Source organism: Microtus pennsylvanicus, chromosome 5 (genome assembly GCF_037038515.1).
Source record: "Microtus pennsylvanicus isolate mMicPen1 chromosome 5, mMicPen1.hap1, whole genome shotgun sequence".
NCBI classification, from domain to species: Eukaryota; Metazoa; Chordata; class Mammalia; order Rodentia; family Cricetidae; genus Microtus; species Microtus pennsylvanicus.
In genome coordinates, this window is record NC_134583.1 from 77,521,986 (window position 1) to 77,545,464 (window position 23,479).

The window sequence follows — 23,479 nt, forward strand, 5'->3', positions numbered from 1 at the left end:
AGTTCAGAGGGAAATCTGGAACTTCTCTTCCTCTTAGATGTCTGAAGGGCTCTGCTCCTTCTCCAGGCTCTGGAGAGAATTCTCTCCTTGCCTTGGCCAGCTCCCGGAAGCTGCCTGTATTCCTCTGCTCCATGGTCCATCTCACCCTTTTCTCTGCTTCTCTCTCTTTGCCCCCTGTACTCCTTATAAGGGCACTTGTGGTGACATTGGGTGCCCCGACCACCAAGGATTGTCTCCCACCCCAGTGTCCTCAACGTAGTCTCCTTAGCAAGTGAGTTAATAGATTCAAAAATTAGGACACTCACCTCTAAGGGTCTACCTATGACAAAGACACAGAAAATATAAAGATAAAACTCAAGAAAATGGAATGTCCTCAAAGATGAGACATCGTCTTCCCTGGGCATCTGGTTGCCATGAGGACCAGGAGGGTGCCCAAATTAGCCCCAGTGCCTTCTGTCTCTTTGCTTTGTTAGTTCTCTTTGTTCTTCACCTCCAGTGTTTCAATTCCATAATGCACAGTGCACACGTGCATACACACACACACACACACACACACACTCAAGAAAGAACACGCTTTCTTCCTTTTTCTTTCTTTTTAATTTGGCATTTATTGAAGCTGATGGAGTGAGCTGGATGAGAATGCCCAAGAGTAACTGATGTGCCACTTAAAATATTGAACATCCATTTAGAAAAAAAATGGACGGAATGTTTGGTCCCATCACAGCCCACGTGATTCTGCCCTTGTACTCTGGGGTCTCAGCCAGAGATCAAATCCCCCAACTGCAACGGGGAAGAGCTGGGCCTGATTCTCTGCTGGAGAAACCCTAAGTCCCAGAGAACAAGGTCATTAGGCAACGTTAGTGACAACAAGCACAAAAAGAAAGTGACAGCGACTGCAGGTCCCGGGGAGAAGCGGCCTCTTAGAGAGCAGGACACGGGCCTATCTTCACTCCCAGATGCCCATGCAAGGCCCCAGGTAAGCTCAGCGTCAGGAATTTTGTAGCTTGTGGTGGCCTGCTTTTCCATAAACACCCAGTAGTATTTGAAGCGTGTTGTGTAACTCGGCGACAGAGGAGGTGGTACAAGAATTCTCTTTTCCGAAGCGAGGAACAGGGTGTTTTAAAAAATAAAGTCAGCCGACCAGAGCACAGAGGGAGCTTGTGTCTCTAAGATCTCGCTTCATTTTTGACGCGGAGAATAAATCCAGTACCTGTCACTTTATGAAAGGTTTGGTGAGCGGGGCCAGTGGGAGGAGGGTGACTTAAGGCAGACCGCTGGCACCTCCTGTGCTGCAGGGCACACATTTCAAGCCCTGTAAGTCGGGCTCTTGACTTGAGTTCCTCAGCACATGAATATAGGTTTCTGGTGAAGAATCTGATATTTCCTCCTCGGGCCTGGCTGGAGCCATTTCAAAGGCAGGCTTCCAGGCCTGGCGTGCTGCTGGCATTTCTAGATCTAAAGAGAGACTTGACCAGTGACCTGGGCCAGCCAGAACAGGAAGACAGGGGCAGACCTTGGAAGAGAGGGACACACAGGCGCTGTGAGGCGTGGAAACCGAGCAAGGCTCTTGTTTCACTGATGCTTTTTCTGTAGCTGCGGTAGATGCATGCAGAGCAGATTGCAATGGGATTTCAGGAGGTGGGGGAAACGGAGGCAGCTCACCCTGCCCAGGACATCTCCAGCACTTGGGAATTCTGCTCTGTAGAGGATGGGGGAGATGTCCTTGCTCCTCTGACAGAAACACTCCAGCCTTCTCCATCTGACCTGCTTGCCCTGGTTAGGACTTGATGATTGCTTAGCTTCTAAGGAACTCAACACTGAGGATCCAGGCTCCCTGTCTGGAGTTATCGCCACATCAGAGACTTTATGCTTCCATATTCAATGGAACTCAATAATTCCTCATCATTTTGTTGCCTGCTGTATGGCTGAACCCAGTATAATGAGGTTGTCCTAGACGATTTTAATCGTTATTAGTAAAATATTAATGCATTCGTTTATTCAGAAACTCAATCAATGACACCTTTCATCTTAGATGCATCCCTTAATGAGTCCAGTCAGGGAACTCTGGGGAATAACAAGTGACTCGTGGAAAGTTCCAGAAGATGTAAACTAATTCTGTCTTTGCAGCTTCTCTTGGTACCTGCTTAAGTCATGGAACAGGCACCCCAGGGAGCTGTCTTTTGACCTTTGTAGTCTTCTTTAGTTCTCATTTCCATGGCTTCTCTGGGACCTTGTCTGCTTTTTCGGAGAACTTGCAGTAGTCTGCCCCCCCCACACTGTGCTCCCCCCATCTCCCTGCCCAGATCACACCTCCTGGAGAGTTTTAATTCAGGAATTTAGAAGGCTTAGCCTGGAGCGGTTTGCTCATCTAGTTCTGCTTCTCTTTCTTTAAAATTCTTTATTTCCCTAACTGGAGTTACAACTCTGGCTGTTGGCCACAGAGCCCTGTCATGGATTCGGTGGGCTCTCCGAGGTAGGCTTTGTTAATATTCCAAGCTGGGACCTGGCCAAGCCCCTAATAAAGTGTCTCCGGGGGACTCTGCCATGAAGGTCATGGCCAACTTCCACTCTTTGTCTCTGTAGCTCAGCTCCTTTAACCTCTCTTAAAATTGGATGAGGTAAAACAAAAAGCTGATAAACACCCAAGTTTGGTGAGCTAGATCAATGTGTGGGAAGGAAGTAACTGCCCTGCCTAGTCTTGCCTGTTGTCAGAGTGAACCCCCATGCTTCTCCTGTGATTTCTGATATATGGCTGATGCTAGAAGCGTCACTTGCAGAAAACATCCAACTGACCCTTGAGGAAGCTCACAGTTAAATCTGAAAATATTAGTTTAGAATTCTACAACTGTTTTATTAGCCTTCATTAATTATAAATAAGTTTATTTTATTATGATCTTAGCATGTATTAATGTAATGTACTTTGATAGAATTGATCACCCTTGTTCTTTCTCTTCCTCTTTCCAGTTCCCCTTCTATTGTCATCTTGTTTTGGGGGGAGAATAGGGGGAACTTAATGAATTTTATTAGGGTTGCACAGGGGGTGAGAGGTTATTGACAAAAGCACGGACAACTTGCTGGTGGCAACACAACCGAAGGAAATGGCGTTCTTCTAAATAACCATTACTACCTATATAAATTTAAAAATTATTTTAAATTAATGAACTAATATGTGTATATGTTTGTCTGAGTGTCCCCACAGGTGTATGTGCAGATTGATGTGTGTATGTGTGTGTGATAAATGCATAAGTTTAACCCCCTCCTCCAAAGCCAGAGGAGGCTCTCAGGTGTCCTCTTTATCACTCTTTATGTATTCTTTTGAGGCATAGTCTCTCTCTGAATTTGTGGCTCCCATACTAGAAAGTCTGGAGACCAGAAAGCCCCAACAATCCTCTTGCCTCCACTTCCCATCAAATCTGGGGTTTCAGGCACATGTGGGGATGTCTGGTTTGTTGTATGTGTCCTGATCTCCGAACTCCAGTGCTCGTATGACTGGCCCAAGTGTTCTCATCGGTTTAGCCATCATCTCTACAGTCTTGGGATATTTTTAAAAAATGTGATTGTGTGATTTATGGACTTGGGACCATTCCCCAGTGATCAGAAAGGACCTGTTTTCAAGCATTATCATAAGTGTCTGTCTGAGGGTGCTCCAGTCGCCCTCCTGATGGCTTGGAACCTGCTCCAGGAGGTTCATGTGTAGAGAGTTTGCTTCCCAACTGGTGCTATTGAGAGGTTATTATGTCACAAGGGTGGCATTTTATGAACAGTTTAATCCATTTGTGGGTTCACACCTAGATGGCATTATCAGGAGGTGGCAAAAACTAGGAGGTAGGGCCTGATTAGAGGAAGCAGGTCAAAGGTGGTATATCTCCAGAGCACATACCTTGGTTTGGGTTTGCTCTCTACTGACTGACTTCTTGGAGGTGAACAACTTTCTTTCACTGTGGGTCATGATGTTTTGTCCTCGTGATGGCACTAAGGCAATGGAGCCAGATATCAGAGGTTGAGCTCTCTGAAACCCTGAGTCAAGAATCTTTCCTCTTCTAATTGGTCAGTCTCAGATGTTTTGTCACGGGTGTGGAAACAGACCAACATACCCAGTTACACAAGACTGTGTTTTGCTGTGCTGCTGGCTTGGCCATTGTCTTTCACAGGAAGGTTGCAGGAAAACCCCAACCCACAGCTGATGGAGTAAGCATGGACCCGGAAGAAGCCAGTACAGCACAAGGACTCTTCACAGTGATTCCATCCTCTCCCATTTCCTGATTCCTTAGGATGTGACATCTGGGCAACCTGCCTATTCCACTTTCCTTCTGGGCATCTCAGCCAACCATGTCATATGTTCTATCTCAGTTCACCCATCCCCAACATGGCAGGAGTCACAACGGCCTTTGATGTTAGCCACGAGGATAAAATATCCCAACATGAAAACTGCCTGGCACAATGCATGTTCAATCCCTGATAGGCCCTTCTGTCGCCTTTGTTGAGTCACATTTGTGACCAGAAGTTGTTTCACTGCTTCTAAAACTCAGAAGAAAAGGCTCAGCTTGGATCTGTCCACACCAGGGTGATGGCCTTTATGCCCTGGTGCCCATGCCTTTTTCTTCCTACTGTTTATAATGCCAACAGTCAGTTGGCAGAATAATGTGCAGAAGTGAAGATGCCAAGCCAGAGATGGGCTTTCTGTTAGAGCTGGTCTTCCACGCTTGTAGTGATATTTTGTTTGTGTTTTAACAAGTAAAGATTGTCTGAAGATCAAAGTGTAGAGCTAAGCCATTAGAAGCTAGGTAGTGGTGGCACATACCTTTAATCCCAGCACTTGGGAGGCAGGGGCAGACAGATCTGTGTGAGTTCAAAGCCACCCTAGGCTCACTAGATTGATCCAATCGTTAAGAGAAACAGAGCCGTGTTGATGTGGGATTCCCTTCTCTATGCTGTGAATATGATTTATTACCATTGGTTAATAAAGAAGCTGTTTCAGCCAATGGCAGGGCAGAATATAGCAAGGTGGGAAATCAAGCAGAGACGGAGGAGAAAAGAAGGTGGAGTCAGAGAGATACCATGTAGCTGCCCAAGAAGCAAAAGGTAACAAACCATGAGCCTCTTTGTAGAATATAAAATTATAGAAATGGGTTGATTTAAGATGTAAGAGCTAGCTAGGAATATGCTTGAGCCATTGGCAAAACAATGTTGTAATTAGTTTAGTTTCTGTGATATTCTTTGGGTCTGGACAGCCAGGAAATGTAAATGCAGTCTCCTATATTACACAGGTGGTGGTGGCTCACACCTTTAATCCTAGGACTTGAGAGACACATGCCTTTAATCCCAGCACTAGGGAGATGGAGACAGGAGTGATATGGCTGGGCGGAGAGAGGAATGAAAGTGGGAGGAAACAGGAGCTCAGATGCAGTCTGAGGATGCAGTCTGAGGATGCAGTCTGAGGATGCAGTCTGAGGACAGGATTACCCATTTGGTCTGAGGATTCGATAGAAGTAAAAGGTCTCTCTAGTGGCTGGCCACTCTGCTTCTCTGATCCTTCAGCTTCCACTCCCGATAGCTGACTCTGGGTTTTTATTACTAAAACAATTAGTCTTCATGCTACATTGACTCTAATATTGGAGCATTCCCAGTGATCTGGGATGTTTGCTATGATAATTTCTCATGACTGTGTAATTGATCACTGATATCTTCATGGCTTAAAAACTATTTATAATCTCCATGTTCTGGAAGTCAGAGGTTCAAAGTGAAGGCATTCACGAGGTGGGTTCTTCCTGGAGGCACCAAGAGGAAACTCATTTGCTCTATGCTGTGCTCCTAGCTTCTGGTGGTGTCTGGCAATCCGTGTATTCCTGGGCCTATAGCCAATAAATCCCAGTGCGCATCTCCATCATCTCATGGCCTTCCCTTCTGGGTGTCTTCAATGGTATCCATCTTCACTACTCATGCAAATGTGTCTGCCAGGATCCTACACCAGGTTGGCTGCCCCACTATCACTGGTCCATAGCTTCCAGATACACTTGCCTCGTGCTTTACCCAAGGACATCTTTAAGGATAAAATCCTTCTAAAATCTCATGGACTGAGGGGCTCTTCATTCTTGCAGCAAGCAGAAGCAACCCCTTTTAGAAAGGTGGCCTCTCCTTCATCTTTATTGTGTTATCATTGCTGAAAAAGTCACATTAATTCGTCTTTATAAAACTCAACGAATTCCACCATTCCCACTCTAACAAAAATAGAAGACTTTCTAGAACATTTCTGAAGCTACTCAGTGTATTACATGGATTCTCAACCCATACTATATTGTAGATTTCTATCTCCTGTATCTCATATATGCCCTATAATGTGAAGATTGCTTCATTAGGCCTTTCTTTTATGTATGTTCATGTCTGCCGGGTTCTTTTCTCTTTCTCTTTCTTCTTTCTTTCTTTCTTTCTTTCTTTCTTTCTTTCTTTCTTTCTTTCTTTCCTTGAGACAATGTCAAAGTAGCCCAGGATGGCCTTGAACTCATGGTCTTCGTGACTCAGCTCTCCCAGGGCTAATACTACCTGTGCCACCAGGGACTGATACACACACACACACACACACACACACACACACACACACACGGACTAAGACATTGTCTTTTTCTTATATGGTGGGTGTGACATCATCACTGTAATATCTCCCATGGTAAGAGAAATATTCAGGGGACTCAGGCTCATTTTCCTCTTAAGATTTTTTTAACTGGTTTGGTCGATTTGAAGCTGAGCTCTCTGCTTTTAAAGCAGCTTGGCATTGCGGCTGATCCTTGGTGGGCAGGTTCTTTAAAGCCCTTTGCATGTGTTCACTGTGACGCCGAGAGACTTCTTTCTACTATTCCCCCAGAAATGAGGTTGGACTTGGATGTCTAGTCTTTGGGAGCTCCCAGCAGGGCTTTGACTATGCAGGTCATTTCAGAAACTTGGACACTGTACTGGGTGGGGTTAGTGGATCTACTGGAGCAAAAATTTTAAGAGCAATGCTTATTTAGATAACTAGATAGTAGCTAAAAGTGGGGGGCGGGACAGTTTTCCACTCCACCAACTAATTAATAAACAAACACAGGAAGGAGCTGACATTGTGTGTGGCCCCATGAGACATGTCGTGAGATACTCAGGAGGGCTCTTGCTGTGACAGATGTGTTTATGTCCAGAGTCTGGGTCTGAGAGTCCCTGATAGCCCAGTGCGCTTACAGAAGACGCGCCAGTAAGGTTTTGCTTCCAGAGCAAGCAACTGCCCTTACAAATGAAAATGAATGGTAAATAGGGCGCAATACACAGCAGCTGAGTTTAAAAACGAGAGGGTCCCTCATAAGATGCTCCCTGAGGCTGTGCGTGCAAACTGCCTATGGAGTCCCCAAGGTGTTTTATCCTAGGTCTTCCCTACAGCCCACAGTTGAAGCCACACCAGGCTGAGCCCAGGCCTCCCAGCTATGGCTGTGGCTTAGGACTCTGTCCTCTGCTCCTTTCCAGTCCTGAGACTTGATGCCACCTGCCACACAGAATTGACTAGGCTTAATCTGAATGAAGCCTGGTAATTTAGATTTCTTCAGAAGCCACAAACTAACCACATACAGAATCAAGGCAAAGGCCATCCAGACAGAAGTGAGCCAAATCCAGATAGATGGCTCCACAACACACGTGGATGGACTGTAGAAACATTGTGCTGGGGAAAGGGGGCCAGGCACACAGCTACACTCAGGATGGTTCTGCTAGATAAAACTCAAATCGAGACAGCATCAGTCCAGTGCACCAGAGTCTGAAGGATGCTTCTTTGAGGTGCAGAATTAATTAGAACAGCAGGGAACTTTCTCAAAGAGCTGGCAAGCTACTTTGGTCTAGGCTGTGGTTACAAAGGTGTAGAGAAACACAGAATCCCACCACAGTTTACACCTATCCTTGTTTACATTCCGCTTTACAAATTATACCATAATATATAACATTATGTATATGTATATTTATATGTTTATGCAATAACAACAGGGTGAGCAGAGTATGGGCACACCACCAAAACTATTATTTCTCAGATTTTAACAAAATATTTTCATCATGTAGCCACTCAAATATACATAGGAGGTATTCTTTATTTCTTTGTCACAAATTTATTTGTGTTTTATTTTATATTTCTCTGTGCATATATTTATTTATGTGTGTGTGTGTCTACTCACCTGCATATGTATGCAGGTACATGTTCCACAGTACATGTGTGGCGGCCAGAAGACAAGCTGTGGAAGCCAGCTTTCCTTCCACCATGTGAGTCTCAGGGGTCAAACTCCGTAGCAGATGCCTTCACCTTATGCACTTTGCAGACCCCAACATGTCTTTTCCTCTCTCCCATGTTTTATTTTACATGGGATTGAGAGTTTTTTTTCTTTTTTTAATTATTCTTTGATGGGGGTGGATATGATCCTACTTCACAATACACATTATAATGTATGTATGTATGTATGTATGGTGTTCTCCAGATATTCTTTTTACACACACACACACACACACACACACACACACACACACACATTTTCCAAGTAACCAGATCTCTGATTGCGTTTTGGCTCTGTTTAGCGGAGCCAGGGGAGTTTCACACAGAATGGGTGCTCGCTGTAAATAAATCATTCTTCAATTCCTTCAACGAAATTAATTTCACATTCCTATTATCACCTGCAATTCCATAGCTGCTAATGCGGGTCCAGCAAATAACGTTTTGCTAATGAACACGATCATTAGTGTTGTTTTCATTTTACAGTGAGCCATTATTCCCTCCCTGCTTCCACCTGAACGCTTATAAAGTTGCAATAACTTTGTTTCTCTTCCTGCAGAATCCAAACACCAAGATCAGTTTCTGGGGTGCTCAGCCCCCAGGGAACCATCTGGGCACAGGTCCTGGCCTGGGCCTCCTCCTTCCTCTTGAGCTGTTGCTTTTGTGGAAAACATTTAGGTGAGTGTTTTCTTGAGACCATGCAAAAGCATCAAGAACCTACCACATCAAACGATTTACAACTTCTATCTGCATGCAATCAGCTTTACCTGACTCTGGCAATTTAGGAAGAAGGGAGGCTGTAGTTTACTGTAAATAAACTCCAATTAGCCGGCAGTTTGAGCATGGCTTTTGTGGTGGTGATGGGGCTTCCCATGGCTCCGCATCCTGGTATTTGTCAGGGCACACATGGAGGCTGTGAATGCCGCCTGCCCTAAAATTCCTACGCATAACTTTAGTGGGAACAACTGTGCCCCAAGTATGTTCAGACAAAGCAGCGAGTCACTTACATGGGCCTTGCGAGACAAGCTGCTTAGCCTGGTCCTGTCTGGGAAGGCTTTTCTTTCACGACTGACCCTGCAATGAGCAGAAAACCTGAACTGCACAGGGGCATGTCCGACACAGTCGGACACAGTGAGCTTCCGTTTCGTCCTGACTTGCCTACGCACGGTGTTATTTGCCTGTCCTGGGAGGCCAGGTGTGGACAGGTCTTTCTTATCTATCATCTCAGGCAAAGATAGTAGCGGGGAACTTCCAATTGCAATTTTTGTAGCAAAGTGGCCGATTCAACCTCGAAGTGAACTACACCCTCAGAGTTTCAAAGAAACAAAAATGTCATTGCCCATATGTCAGAATATACCTATCCAAGAGAACAGACAGTACAGAGGCCTGGGAGGTTGATGCCATGTTTGGAAGGGTACCCAGAAGGCATAAGAGACACATGGGAATACGAGGAGTGCAGTGCAGACCCGAAGGAAAGGGCCTGTCACCTGTCATGTCCACTGCACTACGTAATCTCTGATTTTCAGTCACACGTGGTCACAGGAGCAGAAGACAAGACCAGGGCTAAGTGAGGGGCCTTGCCGTTTGCTGCTAATTGGTGATCTAATTAATTTGGCCTCCTAGCACAAACAGTGCTGTTGTTGATGGTTGGCCTGCACCATACAGAGATGGGACCTGGCGTGAGGAAGAATGGGATGAGGGCCAAGTGGGTCCAAAATGTGTCACAGAATCACACACTGGTACCCTAAGGCAAGGCGTGCAGCCCTTCAGTCACAGCAAGAGTTGTAGCTATACAGGGCTCCGGGGGCATCTGGTGGACTCGTGGTGGCATCCACAGGTACCCCAGGTGGTTATGCTACTTTAGAAGCTCCGGAATGTGGAAGGGCTTTTCCTATGGAAGGGACACAGAGGGGAGGGACAAAGCAGAGCCACACAGCAGCAGCAACAGTAGTAGCAGCAACACCACCTACCAGCTTTCATCCCACTGAAGACGGCGGGGTCCTCTACAGTAAGCCATTACGACGGCACTGAGGACCCAAGACACGTGCTCGCAGGAACATCTTCAGTTTGGGGACTGCACAGGTAGATTAGGGCCCCAGCCACCTCCAAGGCCCCATTTTCAGGACCCAGAGCTGAACCCCTCATCTCTGCAGCCACACTGACCTATTGCAAACACCTGCTGTTCCTGGCCATAAGCTGGCATCTCTATCCCATCAGGCTGGTGATGTTTGCAGAAACACAACAGTTATTTTCCCTTTCAGTCCCTGCTAACTCCCACGATAACAGAGAGAGAGAGAGAGAAAAAAAAAAGGACAAATGAAGGAAAGTAAAAAGAAGGGGGTGGTAAAAAGAGGCAACCTAGGGATATTTAGCAGAGGAAGAATAGTTTTGGTTTTAGCTTTCTGAATTCAGAGAATCAAAGAACCCGGCTGGCCGCACTCAGTGTGAAGCTGCGCTGTTGTAGTCAGTCACGCGGCCGGACTGGAGGCTGCGGATTACATCTTCGGACCTCCTGGGCTTTGGTTTTGTTGAAAGGGACCAACTAACTTTGTCTAGCTTAACCCCCTCTGGCTTAGAACTTCACACATGCCAAGTCCTTTATGGAAGACATTCCATTTCAACGGAAGAACAGCCACCAGACCTTGGTAATATTTTAGAGCAACGAGAACCCTCTCGCTCAAAGGAGGCAGAGTGCTTCTCGCTGCCGCACAATGATATTCTAGGGACCAAACACAAGAGAAAGACCATTATCATCAAAGCGAATCCATCACAGAGTCCCCCATCCCATGAGGTGCTGCCCAGAAAACTAGGAAACTTCATTTAGTAAAAAGGAAACGGATGTGATTTCACTAATTAAAACTCTTAATAGTTTATAGGTACAAAAATCATTTGAATCGCAAATGATGTAACACCTTAGATGCTGTCTGCTGTTTTCAAATCCGCTATACCTGAGGGCTGCTTGCGTGTTTGTGTGGATCGGTGTGGATTAGATGGATTTTCAAAACTATCTTTTTTTTTCTTAACTTTCAGATGTATTTCTCAAGCTGAAACATTTGCTTTTTCTTTGGACCTCATTGATAACAAGTTGGCTCTGTTTCCACAACTTCTTCCCTGAGGATCAAGCTCAGAAAGGAGAGTCATAGCTCACCTGTGTCTGCCAGGGTTCTGACTCTGGGGCAGGCTGTCAGGACACCCCCAGAAGGCTTTGTGGCTCTGTAACCACCAGGAGCTCCTGCACCTTGGCTTCCAGGCACAGAGTTACATAGCAGGAGCCAGCTAGCTCTGGTCATCTGGAGTTATAAACCATAGCCTGCATGTTTTTGCAGTCATAGATGTCAGGGTCTTGGGAATTCTTCCCCCCTCAACTTTCCTATCGTATATTTTAGGCTTTTTCATGCCATAGCATCTTCGAGCTGCCCAGTGGCTAGGTAGCTCCCTGTTAACTGTCAACTTTAGACCAAGAAAACAAAACAACCCAGGAACAGAGGGACCAGTACGACTCACTAACACCTACACCCCAGTTACACAATAGGGACCATAATTTAAAAGTATGTTTTCAGATGTATTTTCATAACCTGTAAATCCTGGAGTCTTGGGCTCCTTCCTTTTTAAAGCAGGGGTTTTAGGGCTCTGGGGGGATACACACACAGAGAACAGAAGGAACAGAAAGTCATTTTTCAGTTTTGACTGGCAAATAGGATTTGTGATTCCCCAGGGTCTTCGTTGCCTTTCTATTGCTGTGACAAACACCATTACCTAAAGCAACTTGAGGAAGAAAGGGTTTGTTTCAGCTTATACTTCCTTATCATTGTTCATCACTAAGGGAAGTCAGGGTGGAAACCTAAGGCAGGAACCTGGAGGCAGAAGCTGATGCAGAGACTGTGGGAACATGCTGCTCGGTGGTTGGCTCCACATTCTTGAGCTGACTAGTGACCTGGAGCATCATCCTCCCTGGATGCTGGAATTTGGGGGTCTACACCCCCAGGAAGAGTCAGAAAGACACCTCTTCTGGGCTGTGGTGTTAGGGAGGCAGATCTGGGGAGGAGAGGCAGCTGGCTTCTGCTACATCACCTAACGTTCAGTAGTGGCAGAGTAGCACTCATAGGACTAGGGTGCCATTTTAGAGAGTTCTCTCGTGGCCCACAGTGCTCGTTCTCCCTGGGAAAGGCCTCACAGGACTGGGAACCCGGCAACATGGTGAATAAAGGAGACTGTGGTGAAATGGAGTATCCATTTAGAGAGTACTCAGAACCTGGACATGCCCACAAGTCTACCTTGCAATGCTCGGGGAACACAGGGAGTAGTGACCAGCTGATGGCGAGGGAGTTGAGAGTGGAGAGAGAATCTGGTGTGGGACTTCAGCAAAGCCCGCGTGCACGCCTGTCACCAGTGGAGGAACAGGGTTTCTCTGGGGCGAAGAGTAGGGAGCTCCGCATGGTCAACTTAACACTCACAGGCTAGCCTGTACCCAGCCACATACACAATACATACAACATACGTGCATATACACATAGCACACACCACTACAACACATACACTTGTACTCTTAAACATATATAGATACGACACATATATACACACAAATATTCACATGCCCTCAAACACTCGGAACATGCATACACACACACACACACACACACAAATTTGAGGAGAGGTAGAGTGGTATGGGAAATCCTTCTGTATTTGTGTTGCTTTTATTGGTTAATGAATAAAGAAACTGCTTTGGGCCTATAGCAGGGCAGAACAGAGCCAGGCAGGGAAAACTAAACTGAATTCTAGGAGCAAGAAGGTAGAGTCAGTGAAACACCATGGAGCCGCCAGAGGGGTAAGACGCAAGCTAGACTTTGCCAGTAGGCCACGAGCCTCGTGGTAAACTATAAAATAATAGAAATGGGTTAATCAAAGATATAAGAGCTAGCTAGCAGTACGCTTAAGTGATTGGCCAAGCAGTGATATAATTAATATAGTTTCTGTGTGATTATTTTGGGGCTGGGCAGCCAGGAACAAACAAGCAGCCTCCTATAACAGTAGAGTTTTAAAACTCTAAGTCTTCTCCAGAAGTTCCCTAGCCATCCTGTTAGGAATGATGCTCCCAGGTGTCCCACCAAGAGGAACTCTCAAGACAGGGAAAGAAAGGCAGAAAACATGTTTTCTTTGTGCTTCTGCCTCTTGTTCAGGAAGACCCTAATTCAATGTCAAGACCACCTATAGGCTGGTAGGAAGACTTGTCCATTTCGTTCAGCTTCAAAACCTAGACTTGCTTATTGGGACAACTTCAATCCTGTGGGGGTGGGGTACCTGGCCAATGGAATGTTCTGAGGGTCCTTGACTTTCTCCCCATGTTGAATTCCCTGGTAAGTGAGCTGTCACTGATTCCTCTCCTCAGCCAGGTCTGTAGTCTGATAGCTCCATTCTTCAAGATGAACACTTGGAATGAGAATGAACAAGCCCTCCCGCCCCTGGTTCCCTGTCTGATGCTGCTTCCTTCCTTAACACCAGCTAACTGGCTGACTGGGTGTCTCTGTGAAAGTCAATGACTGCGCATGACCAGAGGCCCCAGAGGCCTTTCTGATTCTGGCTCCTTTAGGATCAAGGTTTACAACAACAACTTTGATATCACTCAGGAAATGAAAGGTGTAGAAACTGAAATGTTTTTTCTCTTATGCCAAAGTCGAGCTTTTCCTGTGGTGCTGCAGGATAACCTGCACAGGCCAGGGAAGAGTGAGTTGGGAAAACTTGCAAGAATGTGATTGGATGAGAGTTCCCAGTGGCCCCTGCTGGGACAGCTAAGTCTCCTCTGGGAGATACTAGGCAAGTCTCCTGAAAAGGGTGGACAGTCTGGATTTAACGGGAAGAGAAGAAGGGTTGCTGGCTGTTTATTTTCAAAGTCAGTTGGGTTTTCAAAGTCATTGTATGACACTCTTGTCTGCTGTGGTTTCTCTCTGCTCTGGTCGGGACCATAGTGAGAATTAACCAGGCAGTAAGTGCCTGGGTGGATGCTAAGCAGCCCACACAGTCTGGCTGGAAATCCATGTCCCATGACAATACAAACACACCAAAGTAGCCTGGACAGAGTGCCTGCCCTTTAAAAAGCTTTTCACCCAACAGGAATGCCACGAAAGTAAGAGCACAGTTACCCTGGTTAAAATGGGATTAGTTTGGCTTGAAGAACCTGACTCCAGGGCTAAGGCTGTTGAGGAATTCACAACATTGTCCCACCAGTACAGCCTGCGGCCATAGTCCTTCCAAGTTCTCTCAAGCAACAGAATGGTTACAAATAAAAAAAAAAAATCCAGAGGGGAAGAATTCGGGGCTTAGGGTGTAAAAAAGGCAGGGTGCTCTTACTCCAAGTGGTTATGTAGCCATGAGATGGTATGAAGTCAGTGTTGGAATTCTACATTGAAAATAAGCTGTAGTTGAATTAACGGAGAAACATGGATGGCATCTATGGGTTTTCAAGGGGACTAATAAAACAACATGATCTGGGGAGATGGTTTGGCAAGGAAGAGTGCTTAGGCAGTGATCAAATGAACAGATGAAGGGAAGGCTGAGTAGTGTATAATACAGGGCAAAATCACTTTCTGAGGAACAGAGAAAGTAGCCTGGTGATTCAAAGCATCAACTGCTTTTCCAGAAGACTCAGGTTTGGTTCCCAGCATCTACGTGGTGGCTCGCAACTGCCAATAAGCCCAACTTCAGTAGATTTGATGTTCTCTTCTGGAGATGAGAACAAATTTTTATTTAATTTTAAGCAAAATTAAAAACACTTGTTGCTTTTTCAGAGGAAACGTTTCAGTTTCCAGCACCCATGTAAGGCCTGATACCATCTGTAACTACATTCCCAGGGGTCCAGTGTTCTCTTCTAGACTCCATAGGCACTGTGTGCAAAAGCTACACAGACATACAAACAGACAAAACATCTGTGCACATAAATATTTTCTTTTAAATTAAAACCTCAATATGAGCACGTGGGATGTCCCTTTGGTGATACATAGGATCCATGAAAATGTCACCTATTGCAGAAAGAGGACTAGGAACTTGCTTTTGTTTAGAGGGAACGTGATAGACAGGAGTGAACCCAGTGAGAAGTGTTTCTGGGGAGAAAAGACAAACACACGAAACGTGTTGGTAAAGACTGACGACACCTGGTGTGGAGTCGGGGCCTCAGCACCGAGAAGCAAGCACTCTACCGCCAACACGTGTTTGAACCAGCCTGCCTTCCTTCCTTCCTTCCTTCCTTGCTTCCTTCCTTCCTTCCTTCCTTCCTTCCTTCCTTCCTTCCTTCCTCCTTCCTTCCTCCTTCCTTCCTCTTTCCCTCCTTCCTTCCTTCCTTCCTTCCTTCCTTCCTTCCTTCCTTCCTCCTTCCTTCCTCCTTCCTTCCTCTTTCCCTCCTTCCTTCCTTCCTTCCCTCCTTCCTTCCCTCCTTCCTTCCCTCCTTCCTTCCTTCCTTCCCTCCTTCCTTCCCTCCTTCCTTCCCTCCTTCCCTCCTCCCTCCTTCCTTCCCTCCTTCCTTCCTTCCTTCCTTCCTTCCTTCCCTCCTTCCTTCCCTCCTTCCTTCCCTCCTTCCCTCCTCCCTCCTTCCTTCCCTCCTTCCCTCCTCCCTCCTTCCTTCCCTCCTTCCCTCCTCCCTCCTTCCTTCCCTCCTTCCTTCCTTCCTTCCCTCCTTCCCTCCTCCCTCCTTCCTTCCCTCCTTCCTTCCTTCCCTCCCTCCCTCCCTCCCTCCCTCCCTCCCTCCCTCCCTCCTTCCCTCCCTCCCTCCTTCCTTCCTTCCTTTCTTCCTTCCTTCCTTCCCTCCTTCCTCCTTCCTTCCCTCCCTCCCTCCCTCCCTCCCTCCCTCCCTCCCTCCCTCCTTCCTTCCTTCCTTCCTTCCTTCCTTCCTTCCTTCCTTCCTTCCTCCTTCTTCGCTTTTAAATCTTTATAGGTTCTTGCTAAATTGACCAAGCTGGACTTGAACTTGTTCTATTTGAAGGTAGGTCTTGAACCTGTGATCCTCCTGCCTAAGTCTCTCCAAGTAACTGGGATTAAAGCCCTGGTGGGCAAAAATATTCCCAGGCATGCAATGAAAGAAGTTGGGAACAGTGATGATGCAAAGACATGGTCAAGTCAACCAACTTGCTTTGTGAGACAGGTTTTCATAAATATTAAGAGAGAATGAGAGGGAGACAGGGGAGAAAAGGAGGAGGAAGAAGAAGAGGTTGGATTTGGGGGAATTTGTTTTCCAACAAAGGAAGCAACAACAACTGTCTCTACACACAAAAGAACAAGGCTGCCCTGGGGTGTCTCATCGCAATTAGACATCAGCCCACAATGGAGAGAACACTCAATATTTCCAGAAAAAATAGCATCTGGGCCCCAAATGTTAATCCCAGACATACTGTTTATGTATGAAAAATGCTTAAATATGTATGAACTCTTGAGGTGGATAAATTAATTATTGATTCAATAAATATTTACAGAGTAAACAATTCTGGAAATTTGACTCCAAGAGGTAATCCAATTTAATAAGTAATGTTAAAAGCAAAACAAAACAATTCTCCTAAACAGTCATGGCAGAAAAAGATGGGCAATAATAACCAAGGCTTTAAAAATATAAAACCAAATATTAACAGCTCTAATGGAGTTGTAAACCTGGTTTAAATGCTGCGGTTCACGAAAGGAAAATGACATAAGAGGCAAACACGATGATGTCATTGCAAGACTTGGGGGCAGTGGCGGCAGCACCTCAGCCCAGCCTCAAAGCACACTGCAGATCAAGTAGGTATCTATTGTTGATGTTGGTAAAGGCAAACGGATTTCAACATATGTCATCTCATGTTTCAAGTCAATCATTAACAAAATTTCAAACAAGCCATCTATGTTGGCACAAAGCAGGTATCAAAACACCAGGAAATATACTTAGACCATGTGAAAACAATAAAACAATACCAATCCCGAAGGCATTAACAACAATCACTCAAAAAGAGAAGAGAAGTCCTGATTAAAGACTCCTCAGTGGTTAAGAGCACTTGCTTCTCAAAGCTCCCAGCATCTATCATCTATCATACCTTCTGCAACTCTAGTTTCAGAGGATTCAATGCCCTCTTCTGGCACCAGCCACACATGTAGCATGTTTACACACATGCAGCAAACATTCATATACATGAGATTTTAAAAATAAATGGATAGATGGATAAGGAAAATACATGCAGAGAAGTTAAGCACCTGTTATGAAAAGCAATACTCTCAATTTAGGGGAAAAAAACGGGTGCGTTCTAAAGACAAACCAAGAACAAATAGCCAGGTTTATTTTTATTTTGAATCGTTTTGAGACAAATATCAAATAGTTAAATATGTACGCCCTTGTAGACTATGAATTCAAATCTAGCATTAAACATTTGTTCTTCTGGCCACATAAATAGAACTAAAATGTTTTTAAAATTTAAATATTATAATTAGTAAAAATACACATCAATAAACACAGGCAACCAATCTCTACACTCTAGGAGAGAACTCGCTGCCATGGAAAGACTGGGAGAGTGAACTTGATCTCTAGAAGGTGCCATTTTCTAACCATAGTTCCCACTCTAAATGAGAAAAGACATAAGTAAAGAAAGAAAACACTCACTGGAAAATTAAAATGAAAGAACGAATGGATGATCTCTTAAATGTCTCACTGGTCAGTGAAGGTAGACGAAGTGCAGTTGTGTGCATGTATAGACGAATAGAGCTTCCTGAAAACACCAGACACACCCTAAGCCCTATTAGGGACTTTCTATTCTTTTACTTGTACCAGCCTTAAAATAATTAAAAGTTAACTGAATGATAATGAAGTCAAGACACTGTTGCTGATTATTTAAAGAAAGCAGCAGGATAAAATTAATGATGGAAAAAAAGAGAAATTAAGGAATTAGAAAATCAGGCGAATGACGGGATTGGGATAAAGCTGGCACACTAAAGCATATCTAACTAATCCTGGAACGAGAAATTTGACAAATAGGTAAACCATTTACTAAAGCAATTAGGAAAGACAAAGTACAAGTATATACACGTAGGAGTGATAAATTAGTTATAATTAGAAAGAGAGGGACTGGTCGACACCTAGGAAAGAATGCTTCATGTAGCGCTACACTCATTATCCATCCACCTGACAGTGCCATTTATTAATAGGGGACCTCGGGAAAGTTACATCTTCGATGTGTTGTGTCCCGATTGTGTCAGGGAACTACCCTATGCTGTGTGGGCTTTGTGTTCATCTAATAACTCTGGGCAGATATTATACAACATACATGTATGCATGCACACACATGCAGACAGGCACATGCATATAGACCTGCATGTGTGCGCGCACACACATGCACCCAAACACGTCCATACCCACGTCCCACCGACACTTAGCTTCTAGAATTGCTCCTAAAGTTTCAGTTAAAGCACTTAGACAAATTTTTTTATTTGCAAAGTCAGTCTAGAATCTGAGGAACCACTTGCTGCTATTTCCTGGGTAGGCGGGATATCTTGCTCTGTTTTGCTTTCTGGTGGCCACAGAGCACTTTCCTAGCTCTGGTCCAGGCACTCTGAGAGCATGCAAGGTGTGTGTGTGTGTGTGTGTGTGTGTGTGTGTGTGTGTGTGTGGTCTTCCTAGAGCTCAACTCCTCCCCAGACGGTTTAGGGAAGTTGAGTTTCCAGGTACCAGGCATCACCCTGGAACCTCCTCCACCTTCTCCTTTACCTTCTCAACATCACCTGTCCTCCAGCTCCTAGTTTTGGTTCTTGGATCTTAACAGAACATCTGTAAAAAACAGGTTTCCTCAGCACTTGCCTGGGGGTGTCGGAAAAAAACACTGTCCTTATGCAGGGACACAGGAAGTGAAGTAAGTTGGTACACGGAAGAGGAGAAGGCACGCTCGACATAATGCCTCACTTTTGGGTCTACCTTCTCAGGCTAGCTAAGAGTACAAGATCGTGTTGGTGATGCAGTGCTGTAGGGATAATTCTAACTGTGGATTCCCCGAAAAGGGCGAAGAGTGGCTGAAAATACCCTTGCTTACTGCTTCTAGACAACCTGATGCAGATATCCCTAACAGCCGCAAGTCTGTCGTTGCGCAAACAGCGGTGGAGTCGCAGCTCAACAGATCTGGGTTTATCGGGAGCAGGTGAGTTGGACTGAGGCTGCGCAGTGAAAGCTGTGAGAGGGAGCCGTTGTGGCAGACTGAGGACATGTGGTGAAAGCTGGGAGGCCTTCTCTGGGAGAAGAGCTGTTTCAGGAGGGCTGAAGGTACAGAAAAAGACCTACAGGGATGCCTAAGAATGGAAAATCTGTCAGGCAAGCAAACGGAAGGGGCGGAAGGCAGAGACTGCCGGTGTGTTTGGAGGTCCAGGTAAGACCAAACATGGATAGTTTCCTAGAGGAGAAGATGGTGTGTAAACAGAGCCTATCTGGGATGGACTGCAAGACCTGCAGATGTTTGGCCACCGAGCACAAGTAACTTGATCTTTACTAGTTTCTCATCACTGGGACAAAGGCCTGAGAGAACGTACTTAGCTCCTAGCTTCGGAGTCGTCGGTCCATGGTCAGCTGGCTCCATCGTTTCTGTGCTAGTGGCGACAGAGGACAACATGGGGGAAGGGCATAGGGGGCATGACCCTTCACCTCATGGTGGTGAGGAAGCAGTCAGAGACAAGGTGTAGTCTCCAAGAACATGAGACCAGTGACCCAGTTCCGTTAGTCAGGACCCACTTTCTACACTTTCTACCATCATCCCAAATAACGTCACCAGCTGGTGGCATCCGAGCCTCTGGGAGATGGCCCAGGGGTTGGGTCAGAGGTGGAGTCAGTTAGCAAGGGAAAGCATGGCATAAGTCAGGATCATCATGATGAAGTTTGGAGACTTGGTGACTGGCTGAGGGGAGGGTGGAAAGGAAATGAGGGATGAGAGCCAGGAAGCATGTTCAGTTCCCTAACTCCTGTCCGCCACCTCTCATGGGGAGGAAGCCTGCCCTCTGCCCCTCCACTGAGGGGAACAGCTGGTGCCCATGGACATCAGAGGCAGACAGAAGACCTGGGCCGTGACATGTGGGTTCTCCTCTGTGGCAGTAGCACACACCAGGGGCCTGTGCTGCTGTCCCCCTGATGTTGCTTACTTCGGAGTCTCCCCCATTCCTGAGAGGATTACTTTCATCTTTGTGAGAGGTGGCTGCAATGGGAAGGTTTTCATTTTTTGAAAGATCTGAATGACCACCGAGAATGACGAATGAAGGCTGTGTGCCAAGGTTAGTGGGGGAGAGCAATACTCTTTATATTGGGTGGGGGGAGTGATTGAGAAAATCGGCCTCTACTGTTAGAAAACACCCCACTGGGCATCTTCCCAAACGGAATCTGTGTCCCTATTGTAGTGGCTCTCGGTCATCCTCCCCTGGCCCTGCTTGCTCTCGGCTTCTGGGAATTTGTTCTTCTGCATTCTTCACGTAAGCAAACTCGTAAAAAAAAACTGTTTGTCCTTTCATATCAAGCTTAATTCACTTAGTGTGCTATTTTCAGTTGTCATCCACATGGTGACACATTCCAGAGTTTCAGTTTTTGAAAGGGCTGAATCACATTCTACATCATGGACATGCATTAAGAAACACATGCTTGCCTGTTAATGGATGCCTGTTTGCTTCCTTCCCCCAGCTGCCATCAGTAATGCTGAGTTGAATGTATAGTTATCTTTTTTGAACCTTCACTTTGAATTCTTTGGGAGTATATACCTAGAAGCATTGGGGAAAATTCCTTATTTAAAATAGCAACACTTTTTGAGGACTTGCCCCACTGTTTCTCCACACCACCCTTTTATATTTTAAGCGGCTATATATGTGGGTGCAGCTAAGCACAGAGAAGGCATGGTGGCTGAAGGCGCTGTGGCTGTCCCTCCTCCCTGCACCATATCTCAGTGGAACTTGAGGCAGAGAGCAGGGGACCCTCTTTCTCCTTTCCTTCCTTCTTTAGTCACTTCTCTTTCCTTCGGCCCATGGGGTCATGCCATCCACATTTGGGGTGGTACAAACTTTCCTCTCCGATGAACCTCTCCTGAAACATCCTCACAGACACACCTCTAGGTGACTCCAAATGCAGTCAGATTGATAGTGAGGGCCGCCCCTGTGGAGGTGAAGTGATATCTCATTCTTTTCCTATTTCTATTAGTACTTTAGTAAGTGTGCTAAGGAGTTTCTTTATTGATATTTTTGTCTCTTTTTTTTATTGCTAGTTTTACTTTGAAGATTAGTTTACAAAATAACTGATCTCATTTCCATTTTTTCACTTTTGTTTTCTTTTTAGGGTTTGGCTATTAAGGTTCCTAATGGACACAAGGCAATGCCTCCCCGTGATCTTAATTTTCTTTCCCCTAATAAGTCAGTGCTAAGAACCTTTGCCTGTGCTTTCTGGATGCAGCTTGATGTTTCATTTGCATTGCAATAAATGGGAACAGACTCCATAGAATCGCTCATCACATTCTGTCCAAGTGAACCCACGAGTGGGAATGCATGGCCTCCTCCTACTATTTTGGGAGCAGAGGGACACCGGGGAGGTGTGCCTGTGTCCTCCTGTGGCAGGGGTTTCTGAACAGGCCAGAAGAAGTGCCTTTGCCTCTCTTTTCCACAGCTGCACAGGGAGAAGTGCTGCTGGCTCTCAGCTAGTTTCTTGGCTTTCAGCTCCTTGGTTCTTAGCTCCTTCGCTCTTAGTCCAGATGTTGGACTCTGGCCCCGTTGCTGTGAACCTTGGTCCAGGTGACTCTGCTCCAGGGTCTTGGCTCCAGGGACTAGGTTGTTGGATCTCTCAGTTTGTTTTCCATGCCTTCCTGGCTGGCGAGGAGTATGGTGTCTAGTATACCTGAGCTGCTCTACAGGGCTCCTCTCTGATATCATTGCTGATGCTGTCTCCTCTCCACACAATGCCACCAGCCTCTGAAGCCTACTCTGTAGGGACAGTCTTGACTCTAGTGCTGAGAGGCAGCCAGAGCGCTTGTTTCAGCTTGCTGGGCCTTCCTTTGCACATTGACTGGGTTCTGGTGTCATTCTGAAGTTAATTAAACAGGGCTTGTTTTTAGGGGCCGGGGAATAGCTCTACAAGCATAAAAATATCAGTTCCAGTCCCAGTATCCATGTACAAAACTGGAGGGTGGCACATGCCTTTAATCTCTAATCCCAGCACTGGGGAAGGAGAGACAAGTGAATCTATGGGGCTTGCCATCTGGCCAGACGGTCTAGCTCAAGGGGTGAGTCCCTAGTCTCAGAGAGTTGCCCTGTCTCAGAGCAGGCTCTTGAGGAATGACACCCAGAGTTGACTCCACACACAGTCACAGCTGCATACACACACACACACACACACACACACACACACACACACACACACAGCACAAGCACGCACAATGAAAGAGTTGATTCTTAGTGTTGAACAACCTAAACCGTGGTGCCATCTGGGGAACACTGCCTCTGACCTTGAGTGCCCATAACATCGGACATCTTCATCTCCAGACTGAGACTGAATCTGGAGATGAGGATATCCAGGGGGCTAAAGGGACAAAAGACAAAATATGGGCCGTGCTGTATGTCCTCACAAGATCTATGAGGACTGGGCTGTTACTGCCCAAATAGACTGTCACAGGGCAGAGGTCACCTATATGAAACGCAACTCAGTGAGCCCCTGGGTGCTGGTCCCGGGGCCTTATTAACTGAAAACCCGTAAGCTCCAACTCCCAGCCATTTCAAAGACCAGACCTGCTCACTAAGGTTTGCATGTGCTCAGGAATTCTGGGGTGACAACCTGGTGGCCCGGGCCTAGTGGCCTCTGTCATGACTAGTGTGTGGCCTTGGCTTGTGTAGAACCGAGACTCTTGTAGGAATGAGTTATATGCAACTGTCTTTCACACCGGCTCATCTGGAGAGGTACAGACCCCTAATTTCTTAAGCTGAGTAGCCCATGTGTTTATGTATTTAACACCTCGAAACAGCAGGGAATAATTAGTGGCTTGAAAACACTCTAACAAAACCGAGAGTCTTTTTAACCGTCAGACGCCTAATATGTGTAACTGCACAGTAACCAGCCTGAAGGGAACAATGCTCTTCTGTGAGAGAGTTACCCCTTCCCCCCACTCCCCCGGGATGGCGATGGCCTGGACTTCCTGTCCACTCAAGCCTTAGCTGGACAGGCAAATATTTAGACCTAAGGGTGTGTGAGAGGACCAGAGGCGTTTTCCT